Below are 12,265 nucleotides of genomic sequence, written 5' to 3' on the forward strand. Positions count from 1 at the left end.
TGCAATGAATGAGACAATGAAGTAATAAAGCGGAGGACAGACCAAGGATGAAGACCGGCTCCGCACTCAGCACTCCGCCACCTCCTCACCCCCACTCAGCACTCCGCCACCTCCTCACCCCCACTCAGCGCTCCGCCACCTCCTCACACCCACTCAGCACTCCGCCACCTCCTCACCCCCACTCAGCGCTCCGCCACCTCCTCACACCCACTCAGCACTCTACCACCTCCTCACCCCCACTCAATGCTCTGCCACCTCCTCACCCCCACTGAGCGCTCCGCCACCTTCTCACCCCCACTGAGCGCTCCGCCACCTCCTCACACCCACTCAGCACTCCGCCACCTCCTCACACCCACTCAGCACTCTACCACCTCCTCACCCCCACTCAATGCTCTGCCACCTCCTCACCCCCACTGAGCACTCTACCACCTCCTCACCCCCACTCAATGCTCTGCCACCTCCTCACCCCCACTGAGCACTCTACCACCTCCTCACCCCCACTCAGCACTCTACCACCTCCACACCCCCACTCAATGCTCTGCCACCTTCTCACCCCCACTCAATGCTCCGCCACCTTCTCACCCCCACTGAGCGCTCCGCCACCTCCTCACCCCCACTGAGTGCTCCGCCACCTCCTCACCCCCACTGAGCACTCTACCACCTTTTTACTCCCACTCAATGCTCTGCCACCTCCTCACTCACACTCAGCGCTCCCCCACCTTCTCACCCACACTCGGTGCTCCACCACCTCATCACCCACACTCGGCGCACCGCCACCTCCTCACCCACACTCGGCGCTCCCCCACCTTCTTAACCACACTCGGCGCTCCCCCACCCTCTCACCCACACTCGGCGCTCCCCCACCTTCTCACCTACTCAATGCTCTACAACCTTCTCACCCCCACTCGGCTCTCTGCCACCTTCTTACCCTCACTCGGCGCTTTGCCACCTTCTCACCCTCACTCGGCGCTCTCTCACCTTCTCACCCACACTCGGCGCTCTGCCACCTTCTCACCCACACTCGGTGCTCCCCTTATTTCTCACCTACACTCGGCGCTGCCCCTATTTCTCACCCACACTCGGCGCTCCCCCACCTTCTCACCTACTCAATGCTCTACAACCTTCTCACCCCCACTCGGCGCTCTGCCACCTTCTCACCCCCACTCGGCGCTTTGACACCTTCTCACCCTCACTCGGCGCTTTGCCACCTTCTCACCCCCACTCGGCGCTCTGCCACCTTCTCACCCACACTCGGCGATCCGCCACCTTCTCACCCACACTCGGTGCTCCCCTTATTTCTCACCCACACTCTGCGCTGCCCCTATGTCTCACCCACACTCGGCGCTCCCCCACCTTCTCACCCACTCAATGCTCTGCCACCTTCACACCCACACTCAATGCTCTGCCACCTTCTCACCCCCACTTGGCGCTCTCCCACCGTCTCACCCCCACTCAGCGCTCTGCCACCTTCTCACCCCCACTCGGCGCTCTGCCACCTTCTTACCCCCACTCGGCGCTCTGCCACCTCATCACCCACACTCGGCGCTCCACCACCTTCTCACCCACACTCGGCGCTCCCCCTATTTCTCACCCACACTCGGCGCTCCCTCACCTTCTCACCCATTCAATGCTCTGCCGCCTTCTCACCCACACTCAATGCTCTACAACCTTCTCACCCCCACTCGGTGCTCTGACATCTTCTCACCCCCACTCGGCGCTTTGCCACCTTCTCACCCTCACTCGGCGCTCCCCCACCTTCTCACCCACACTCGGCGCTCCCCCACCTTCTCACCCACACTCGGCGCTCCCCCACCTTGTCATCCACTCAATGCTCTGCCACCTTCTCACCCACACTCAATGCTCTACAACCTTCTCCCCCACACTCGCCGCTCTGCCACCTTCTCACCCCCACTTGGTGCTTTGCCACCTTCTCACTCGGCGCTCTGCCATATTCTCACCCACACTCAGCACTCCGCTACCTCCTCACCCACACTCAATGCTCTGCCACCTTCTCACCCACACTCAGCATTCCACCACTTTCTCACTGGCAATGACTAGTGATGAGTGGACCCGGACTGTAAAAGTCCGGATCCGCGCGGTTTCAAAGATGCCTGGGCATTTGATCCGGCACTCAAGAAATTAAAAAAAAAGAAAGATAAAGAAAATAAGAATTAAGCGAGCGCTTCATACTTACCAAGGCTCCAGCGCGGCTGTACAATGCTCCTGCAGCCTCCCTGGGCCACTCATCATTGCTCATCCATATGCACTGATTTCCCCGCCCACCGGCCGGCCTGGCATCTGTGATTGTTGCAGTCAGACGCACCTCCAGCCTGTGTGACAGCGTCTGCCTGCTTCCACTCACAAGCGCTGTCTGTGGGTCAGTATCACGGTATAAAAATAAAACAATTGATGTAGGATCCCCCCATAATATGACACCCAGCACAGGTAAAGCCCACCGCTATAGGCTGCAGCCCCTGGCCATACGCTCATCTTGGCTGTGTATCAAAATAAGAGGAACCGCATATGGCACTTTTTATTATTTAAATAAATAATTTTAAACACTGGCTTACAGTTCCCCCCAATTTTGACACCCAACAATGATAAAACCCGACAGCTGGTGTTCTCAGACTGGGGAGGCCTATGGTTATTAGCCCCAGCCTAAAAATAGCAACCTGCAGTCTCCCGAGATTTTTGCATCCATTAGATGCGACAAGCTTGGAGCTTTATCCGACTCTTCCTAATTGCCCTGGTGCGGTGGCAATCGGGGTAATGAGTGGTTAATAACAGCACACAACTGTCATCAAGCCCCAAATTAGTGATGGGGAGGTGTCTATGAGACCCCCCATCACTAATCTTATAAGTAAAAAGAAACAAACACAAACACCGAGAAAAATCAACACCCTCTTCCACCACTTTATTAACCCCCAAAACACCCCTGCAGTTCCGACATAATCCACACGAGGTCCCACGATGATTCACCTTCTCAGTCACAAAATAGAAGGAGAAAAAAACGGGTTTTGCGCCGCGCTAAAAACCACAGATCCAGTAGATTAAAAAGACTTCCTTTTTATTTTTACAAGTCTACACGTTTCAGAGACATCTCCGTCTCCTTCATCAGGACAAAAGAAATCTTTTTTAGCGCGGCGCAAAACCCGTTTCTTTTCTCCTTATATTTTATAACGTTTTCTTGGGGCCGCTGCTAACCACTGGACACTCGCAAGCTTGTGAAAGGGCTTGTGACTCGCACAACCTCACCCGGTGAGTGTATTCCCTCATATATTTTCACCCCCATACCGGGTAAGACCCTATTTGCGCTTTTTTCCCCACTATAGTGTTACACTTCTCAGTCACAGTGTGCAGCCATAGAGCATGAACGCCCGCAGATCACCTGTGACGCCGCGATGAGCAATGGCGTCACAGGTAATTTGCGGTCACAGCTAGAGGTTCCCACCTGTGACCGCAAATAAACTGAGTGATGTCATTGCTCATCGCATCTCAGTCACTGTCTGTCTGCACTCACAGCGGGCAGTCATGCTCTATGGCTCTGAGATGTAGCAGAGTAGAATCACCGTGGCACCTCGTGTGGATAACGTCGGAACTGCAGAGGCGTTTTGGGGGTTAATAAAGTGGTGAAAGAGGGTGTTTTTTGTATTTTATTCCAAATAAAGGATTGTTTTTTGGGTTTCTGTTCATTTATTTTCACTTACAGATTAGTGATGGGGGTGGGGCACTAGGGAAATCAGGAAGAGCCGGGTAAAGCACCGGGCTTGTCACATCTAATGGATGCGGCAATCCAGGGCGACTGCAGGCTGCTTTTTTTAGGCTTAGAGGGTGGCCAATAACCATGGCCCCTCCCGGTCTGAGAATACCAGCCTCCAGCTGTTGGGCTTTATCTTAGCTGGTATCAAAATTGGGGGGGTGGGGGGGTACAGCATGTCGGTTATCTAAATTGTCAGCAGAGCGGCAGCTAAGGGTCATTAGCATATTGCATCCGATGCTCTCACATCACAAGCCATACGCTAGTGTGACCGCGGCCTACAGTATAGACGCACATAACGCCTGTGATTGGCAGCAGTCAGCTGACACTCAGTGTGGGGGCGCGGCTGACTGCAACCAATCACAGACACCGGTGCGCGGGGAAAGCAGCGCATACTCAATGAATGTTAATTGTCTGCTCCGGAAGGGATGGCGCGACCTGGAAGCAGCGCACCGCCATGATGGCGCATCGGGGAGTACAGCGCGCCCCTATCCCCCATCCCTGCTACCAACATCCCCATAGACTTATCCAGGGGCCGCGGTGCGGGTTTTGTGCGCGTCCGCCATCTCTAGCAATGACTCCATCTGATGTAGGCAGCACTTATAGTCGGGAGTAATTCTGCCTTATCATGTAGCGAGACATTTAAAGCAATGGAACAATATTATTTATTGCTGCAGATAATAAACACTTTCATCTCTACAATCGCTTTTAAAAAATATTTTCTGATTGTTCTGTCGGTGATTATCGGGCTGAGATAGTAACAGAATATAATATACAGCAACAGAGGGAACAATGAGAAGCGGCCTGAGCGTAGCGGGCATGCTCCGTGCAGAGGGGGGAGGAAGTGAGCTGTGACAGGAGAGTATTGTCTGGGTGGGTGTAAGCTGTGACATCACCTATTGACTTAGATATGGTCAGGAGTGACATCACCGATGTGATCTCTATAGACAAGAAGAGTCAGTGATGTTAGCACAGTGGCCGGGCTGAAAACTGTAAACACTGTAAAATGAATGCAGACGAGCACGGAAAATAAAAAACATGTCTAATATGCTTCAACGTGATTTACATAGTAATTTGCTTATTATGATTCCCCCGGGAGATGCCCCCCATAAAGTGAAGCCCCCGACACCGGAGATTTTCATATGGAGCTGTAACTGTTACACAGATCTTGTATAGATTGTGTCTCCAAACACTTTCTGCACCGGGTCTGCGCCCCTACACCTCTGTGCCCGTGCACCCTGCACCCCTACACCCCTGTGCCCGTGCACCCTGCACCACTGCGTTCCTACACCTATGTGCCCGTGCACCCTGCACCCCTACACCCCTGTGCCCGTGCACCCCTACACCTCTGTGCCCGTGCACCCTCCACCACTGCGTTCCTACACCTCTGTGCCCGTGCACCCTGCACCCCTACACCCCTGTGCCCGTGCACCCCTACACCCCTGTGCCCGTGCACCCCCACACCTCTGTGCCCGTGCACCCTGCACCCCTACACCTCTGTGCCCGTGCACCCTGCACCACAGCGTTCCTACACCTCTGTGCCCATGCACCCTGCACCACTGCGTTCCTACACCTCTGTGCCCGTGCACCCTGAACCACTGCGTTCCTACACCTCTGTGCCCGTGCACCCTGCACCCCTGCACCTCTGTGCCCATGCACCCCTGCGTCCAAGTGTCCAAAATGTATACTCAAGTGCAGTGTTTACTTTCATTACTGCATTTAGGGGCTGTTTTCTCATTTTTAGATGTTTTTTATGTTTTCTTGTGTTTTTGTTGTTTTCTCATGTTTTATATTTTCTCATGTTTTCTCGTATTCTCTCGTGTTTTCTTGTATTCTCTCGTATTTTCTCGTGTTTTCTTGTATTCTCTCGTATTTTCTCGTGTTTTCTTGTATTCTCTCGTATTTTCTCGTATTCTCTCGTATTCTCTCGTATTTTCTCATGTTTTCTCGTATTCTCTCAGATTTTCTCGTATTCTCTCGTATTTTCTCATGTTTTCTCGTATTCTCTCGTGTTTTCTCGTATTCTCTCGTATTTTCTCGTGTTTTCTTGTATTCTCTCGTATTTTCTCGTGTTTTCTCGTATTCTCTCGTATTTTCTCGTGTTTTCTCGTATTCTCTCGTATTTTCTCATGTTTTCTCGTATTCTCTCGTATTTTCTCGTGTTTTCTTGTATTCTCTCGTATTTTCTCGTGTTTTCTTGTATTCTCTCGTATTTTCTCGTGTTTTCTCGTATTCTCTCGTATTTTCTCATGTTTTCTCGTATTCTCTCGTATTTTCTTGTATTCTCTCGTATTCTCTCGTATTTTCTCATGTTTTCTCGTATTCTCTCGTATTTTCTCGTGTTTTCTTGTATTCTCTCGTATTTTCTCGTGTTTTCTCGTATTCTCTCGTGTTTTCTCGTATTCTCTCGTATTTTCTCGTATTCTCTCGTATTCTCTCGTATTTTCTCGTATTCTCTCGTGCTTTCTCGTGTTTTCTCGTATTATCTCGTATTCTCTCGGGTTTTCTTGTATTCTCTCGTATTTTCTCGTGTTTTCTCGTATTCTCTCATGTTTTCTCGTGTTTTCTTGTATTCTCTCGTGTTTTCTCGTATTCTCTCGTATTTTCTCGTATGCTCTCGTATTCTCTCGTATTCTCTCGTATTCTCTCGTGTTTTCTCGTATTCTCTCGTATTCTCTCGTATTCTCTCGGATTCTCTCGGATTTTCTCGTGTTTTCTCATGTTTTCTCATGTTTTCTCTCGTATTTTCTCGTGTTTTCTCGTATTCTCTCGTATTCTCTCGTGTTTTCTCGTATTCTCTCGTGTTTTCTCGTATTATCTCGTATTCTCTCGTGTTTTCTTGTATTTTCTCGTATTCTCTCGTGTTTTCTCGGGTTTTCTTGTATTCTCTCGTATTTTCTCGTGTTTTCTCGTACTCTCATGTTTTCTCGTGTTTTCTTGTATTCTCTCGTATTCTCTCGTATTTTCTCGTATTTTCTCGTATTCTCTCGTATTCTCTCGTGTTTTCTCGTATACTCTCGTATTTTCTCGTATTCTCTCGTATTTTCTCGTGTTTTCTCGTATTCTCTCGTATTTTCTCGTATTCTCGTATTTTCTCGTGTTTTCTCGTATTTTCTCGTGTTTTCTCGTGTTTTCTCGTGATTTCTCGTATTCTCTCGTGTTTTCTCGTATTCTCTCGTATTTTCTCGTGTTTTCTCGTATTCTCTCGTATTTTCTCATGTTTTCTCGTATTCTCTCGTATTTTCTCGTATTCTCTCGTATTCTCTCGTATTTTCTCATGTTTTCTCGTATTCTCTCGTATTTTCTCGTGTTTTCTCGTATTCTCTCGTATTCTCTCGTATTTTCTCGTATTTTCTCGTATTCTCTCGTATTTTCTCATGTTTTCTCGTGTTTTCTTGTATTCTCTCGTATTCTCTCGTATTCTCTCGTATTTTCTCGTGTTTTCTCGTATTCTCTCGTGATTTCTCGTATTCTCTCGTGATTTCTCGTATTCTCTCGTGTTTTCTCGTATTTTCTCGTGTTTTCTCGTGCTTTGTTAGCGCAGTCTGGGTGGATACATTGTAACACTCGCATTATATATTCATGTGTTCTTATTGATTTCTTCGGGTCATTCCTCTTAATAATCAGTCGCAGCTTCCGCCATTCTATATCTCGCCTGGGGGAGCAGCCGCTTGTTGATGGTTTCCATTTAAAGAATATTTTTTCATGTAAACCCAGTAACAATAATCACAATAAGCCCCCAGTAACGGGGACACTGGAGATACAGAAGGACTCAGAGTGACGAGCGCAGCCTGGCTACAATCACCGCACTCCACAGTCCATTGACTTCTATGGGGCTCCTGCCTCCTCCCCTGGTGATGGACGGCAGCCTCCGGGGGTCTCTGCCATCATTTCTGTCAGTCATGCGCTCAGTGCCGGGGGTGGACACATGGCGGTACGTATGGGCATCTATAGGAGGAGGGCGCTGTGCAGTCGCCTGTGTAATGAATATCTGACAGGCCGCTCCGGTCCGTGCACCCCCCTCACTGGGAATGTAATCCACTTCATCTGTTACTTAATCAATCAATTCCAATTATCTGCAGACAACTTCACACTTTTCATTTCCATTTCCTCACTGAAAGTAGCGAACGTGAGAAGAGAGGAGCGATCCTATAAATAACATGGTGACTGCAATCAATAGTGCGCAATTTACCATACACATCTGTTACTAATATCTAGAAATAGCAACTGAAGAGCCGAGACCCTGCGTCGCTCCCCCGAGGCCCCACGGCGTTCCCCTGAGACCCCGCGCTGCTCCCCGAGACCCCGCGCCGCTCCCCCGAGGCCCTGCACCGCTCCCCCGAGATCCTGTGTCGCTCCCCCGAGGCCCTGCACCGCTCCCCCGAGGTCCTGTCGCTCCCCCGAGGCCCCGCGTCTCTCCCCCGAGGCCCCGCGTCTCTCCCCCGAGGCCCCGCGTCTCTCCCCCGAGGCCCCGCGTCTCTCCCCCGAGGCCCCGAGCCGCTCCCCCGAGGCCCCGCGTCTCTCCCCCGAGGCCCTGCGTCGCTCCCCCGAGGCCCCGCGCTTCTCCCCCAAGGCCCTGCACCGCTCCCCCGAGGCCCCGCGCTGCTCCCCCGAGGCCCCACGCTGCTCCCCCGAGGCCCCGCACCGCTCCCCCGAGGCCCTGCACCGCTCCCCCGAGGTCCTGTGTCGCTCCCCCGAGGCCCTGCGCCGCTCCCCCGAGGTCCTGTGTTGCTCCCCCGAGGCCCCGCGCTGCTCCCCCGAGGCCCTGCACCGCTCCCCCGAGGCCCCCCTATGGGGAGTAATGATCCGGGCAGCGGCGGTCGCTGGACTATTACTACCGCCATGTTCCTAGGAGCAAAAATCAGTTTATAAAAAAAAATGGACATAAAACTGGTGTCTGCACAATGGATCGATGCTGGATGAAGCCTATAAACCACACAGGTCACCCATCGCTTAATGCCTGGACATTTCATGAAATGACATCCACTTTACACTATAGAATGGAAAAGACACCGCATTTCCACCACGTGTGAACACCGCCCTATGGCTGCAGAGATTCCCGGATCAGGCTTTGTGCACGCGGCGTCTTTTTCCGGCGCGCGCCTCTGACGTTGCTCCTTATGACACATGCGTCTTATGTCACTACTTTCTGTCCATATCTGATCGTCATTTAACCACTTTTGAAGCTTTTATGTGGCCGGACCGCTCCTCTGCCGGCTTCTGCTCAATTCTCATAAAGTCCCATAAGTTGTAACACACGGGTCACATTACAGCAGAAACCGGAGAAAAAAACCTCCTCCAAAAAGGACCGAAGAGAATTCAGCAAACGCCATAATAAAAATCAACAACAAAGAAAAGAGTAAAGCAAAAATCTGTATATTTGGGTGAAACCTTTCCCTACGTTTCCTCTGCAGATCGGCCGCAGAGATCTCCGCTGCAGGAAAGCAAATAACAGCAGCTTATTGCCTAAGGATTATTAGAAGAAATAGTTGTGCAGCAATAATGCTCCGTCCAAGTGGCGGTGAAGCAACAGGATCCGCTATCAGCAACTGACAACAAAGGATCCGCCATCAGCGGCTGACAACACAGGATCCGCCATCAGCGGCTGACAACACAGGATCCGCCATCAGCGGCTGACAACACTGGATCCGCCATCAGCGGCTGACAACACAGGATCCGCCATCAGCGGCTGACAACACAGGATCCGCCATCAGCGGCTGACAACACTGGATCCGCCATCAGCGGCTGACAACACTGGATCCACCATCAGCGGCTGACAACACTGGATCCGCCATCAGCTGCTGACAACACTGGATCCGCCATCAGCGGCTGACAACACGGGATCCACCATCAGCGGCTGACAACACTGGATCTGCCATCAGCGGCTGACAACACTGGATCCGCCATCAGCGGCTGACAACACGGGATCCACCATCAGCGGCTGACAACACTGGATCCGCCATCAGCGGCTGACAACATGGGATCCACCATCAGAGGCTGATAACACTGGATCCGCCATCAGCGGCTGACAACACTGGATCCGCCATCAGCGGCTGACAACACTGGATCCGCCATCAGCGGCTGACAACACGGGATCCACCATCAGCGGCTGACAACGCGGGATCCGCCATCAGCAGCTAACAACGCTGGATCCACCATCAGCGGCTGACAACACTGGATCCACCATCAGCTGCTGACAACACTGGATCCGCCATCAGCGGCTGACAACACAGGATCCACCATCAGCGGCTGACAACACTGGATCCACCATCAGCGGCTGACAACACGGGATCCACCATCAGCGGCTGACAACACAGGATCCGCCATCAGCGGCTGACAACACAGGATCCGCCATCAGCGGCTGACAACACTGGATCCGCCATCAGCGGCTGACAACACGGGATCCGCCATCAGCGGCTGACAACACGGGATCCACCATCAGCGGCTGACAACGCGGGATCCGCCATCAGCAGCTAACAACGCTGGATCCACCATCAGCGGCTGACAACACTGGATCCACCATCAGCTGCTGACAACACTGGATCCGCCATCAGCGGCTGACAACACTGGATCCGCCATCAGCGGCTGACAACACGGGATCCACCATCAGCGGCTGACAACACTGGATCCACCATCAGCGGCTGACAACACGGGATCCACCATCAGCGGCTGACAACGCGGGATCCGCCATCAGCAGCTGACAACGCTGGATCCACCATCAGCGGCTGACAACACTGGATCTGCCATCAGCTGCTGACAACACTGGATCCGCCATCAGCGGCTGACAACACTGGATCCGCCATCAGCGGCTGACAACACGGGATCCACCATCAGCGGCTGACAACACGGGATCCACCATCAGCGGCTGACAACACTGGATCTGCCATCAGCGGCTGACAACACTGGATCCGCCATCAGCGGCTGACAACACGGGATCCACCATCAGCGGCTGATAACACTGGATCCGCCATCAGCGGCTGACAACATGGGATCCACCATCAGCGGCTGACAACACTGGATCCGCCATCAGCGGCTGACAACACTGGATCCGCCATTAGCGGCTGACAACATGGGATCCACCATCAGCGGCTGACAACACTGGATCCGCCATCAGCGGCTGACAACACGGGATCCACCATCAGCGGCTGACAACACTGGATCCGCCATCAGCGGCTGACAACACTGGATCCGCCATCAGCGGCTGACAACGCGGTTTCTCCAACTCTCATAGAAATGAACAAGAGTTTTGGAAATGTATTTCTATGAGAGAGATGGGGCCAGAAGAGCAGCGCAGGCGGCTGAGTCTGCAGCTCTAGAGATCGGAGCTGGATGCAGCCATGAAGCCGGAGATTGAAATAACTCTGATTCTGCTCTGGAGGTTCTAGTCAGCAGGTGCCATGGAGGACACGTGGTGGAGATGCCCAAAAGTATGAATTCCACAGTGCAAACCATAATTTGCAACCCAGAGTGTGCAACCCAGAATGTGCAACCCAGAGTGTGCAATCCAGAGTGCGCAAACCAGAGTGCGCAACCTAGAGTGTGCAACACAGAGTGCGCAACCCAGAATGTGCAACCCAGAATGTGCAACCCAGAGTGTGCAACCCAGAGTGTGCAATCCAGAGTGCGCAAACCAGAGTGCGCAAACCAGAGTGCGCAACCTAGAGTGTGCAACACAGAGTGCGCAACCCAGAGTGTGCAACCCAGAGTGTGCAACCCAGAGTGTGCAACCCAGAGTGTGCAACCCAGAATGTGCAACCCAGAGTGTGCAACCCAGAGTGTGAAAACCAGAATATGCAACCCAGAGTGTGCAACCCAGAATGTGCAACCCAGAGTGTGCAACCCAGAATGTGCAACCCAGAGTGTGAAAACCAGAATGTGCAACCCAGAGTGTGCAACCCATAATGTGCAACCCAGAGTGTGCAACCCAGAGTGTGCAACCCAGAATGTGCAACCCAGAGTGTGCAACCCAGAATGTGCAACCCAGAGTGTGCAACCCAGAAGGTGCAACCCAGAGTGTGCAACCCAGAATGTGCAACCCAGAGTGTGAAAACCAGAATGTGCAACCCAGAGTGTGCAACCCAGAGTGTGCAACCCATAATGTGCAACCCAGAGTGTGCAACCCAGAGTGTGCAACCCAGAATGTGCAACCCAGAGTGTGCAACCCAGAGTGTGCAAACCATAATGTGCAACCCAGGGTGTGCAAACCAGAGTGTGCAACCCAGAGTGTGCAAACCATAATGTGCAACCCAGAGTGTGCAACCCAGAGTGTGCAACCCAGAGTGTGTAACCCAGAATGTGCAACCCAGAATGTGCAACCCAGAATGTGCAACCCAGAATGTGCAACCCAGAATGTGCAACTCAAAGTGCACAACTCAAAGTGCACAAACCAGAATGCGCCCAAAAGTGTAGATTCCACAGTGCAACCCAGAATGTACAACCCAGAGTGTGCAAACCAGAATGTGCAAACCAGAGTGTGCAACCCAGAGTGTGCAACCCATAATGTGCAAC

The 12,265-nt window shown here is 52.4% G+C and overlaps 1 protein-coding gene across 2 annotated transcripts in view; it reads right to left on the reverse strand.

Moving 5' to 3' along the window:
- Nucleotides 1–12,265, reverse strand: part of KIRREL3 (kirre like nephrin family adhesion molecule 3) — a 1,021,297-nt gene that overhangs the window by 797,622 nt on the left and 211,410 nt on the right. The window lies entirely within an intron of this gene.

This window comes from Anomaloglossus baeobatrachus, chromosome 11 (genome assembly GCF_048569485.1).
Source record: "Anomaloglossus baeobatrachus isolate aAnoBae1 chromosome 11, aAnoBae1.hap1, whole genome shotgun sequence".
NCBI lineage: Eukaryota > Metazoa > Chordata > Amphibia > Anura > Aromobatidae > Anomaloglossus > Anomaloglossus baeobatrachus.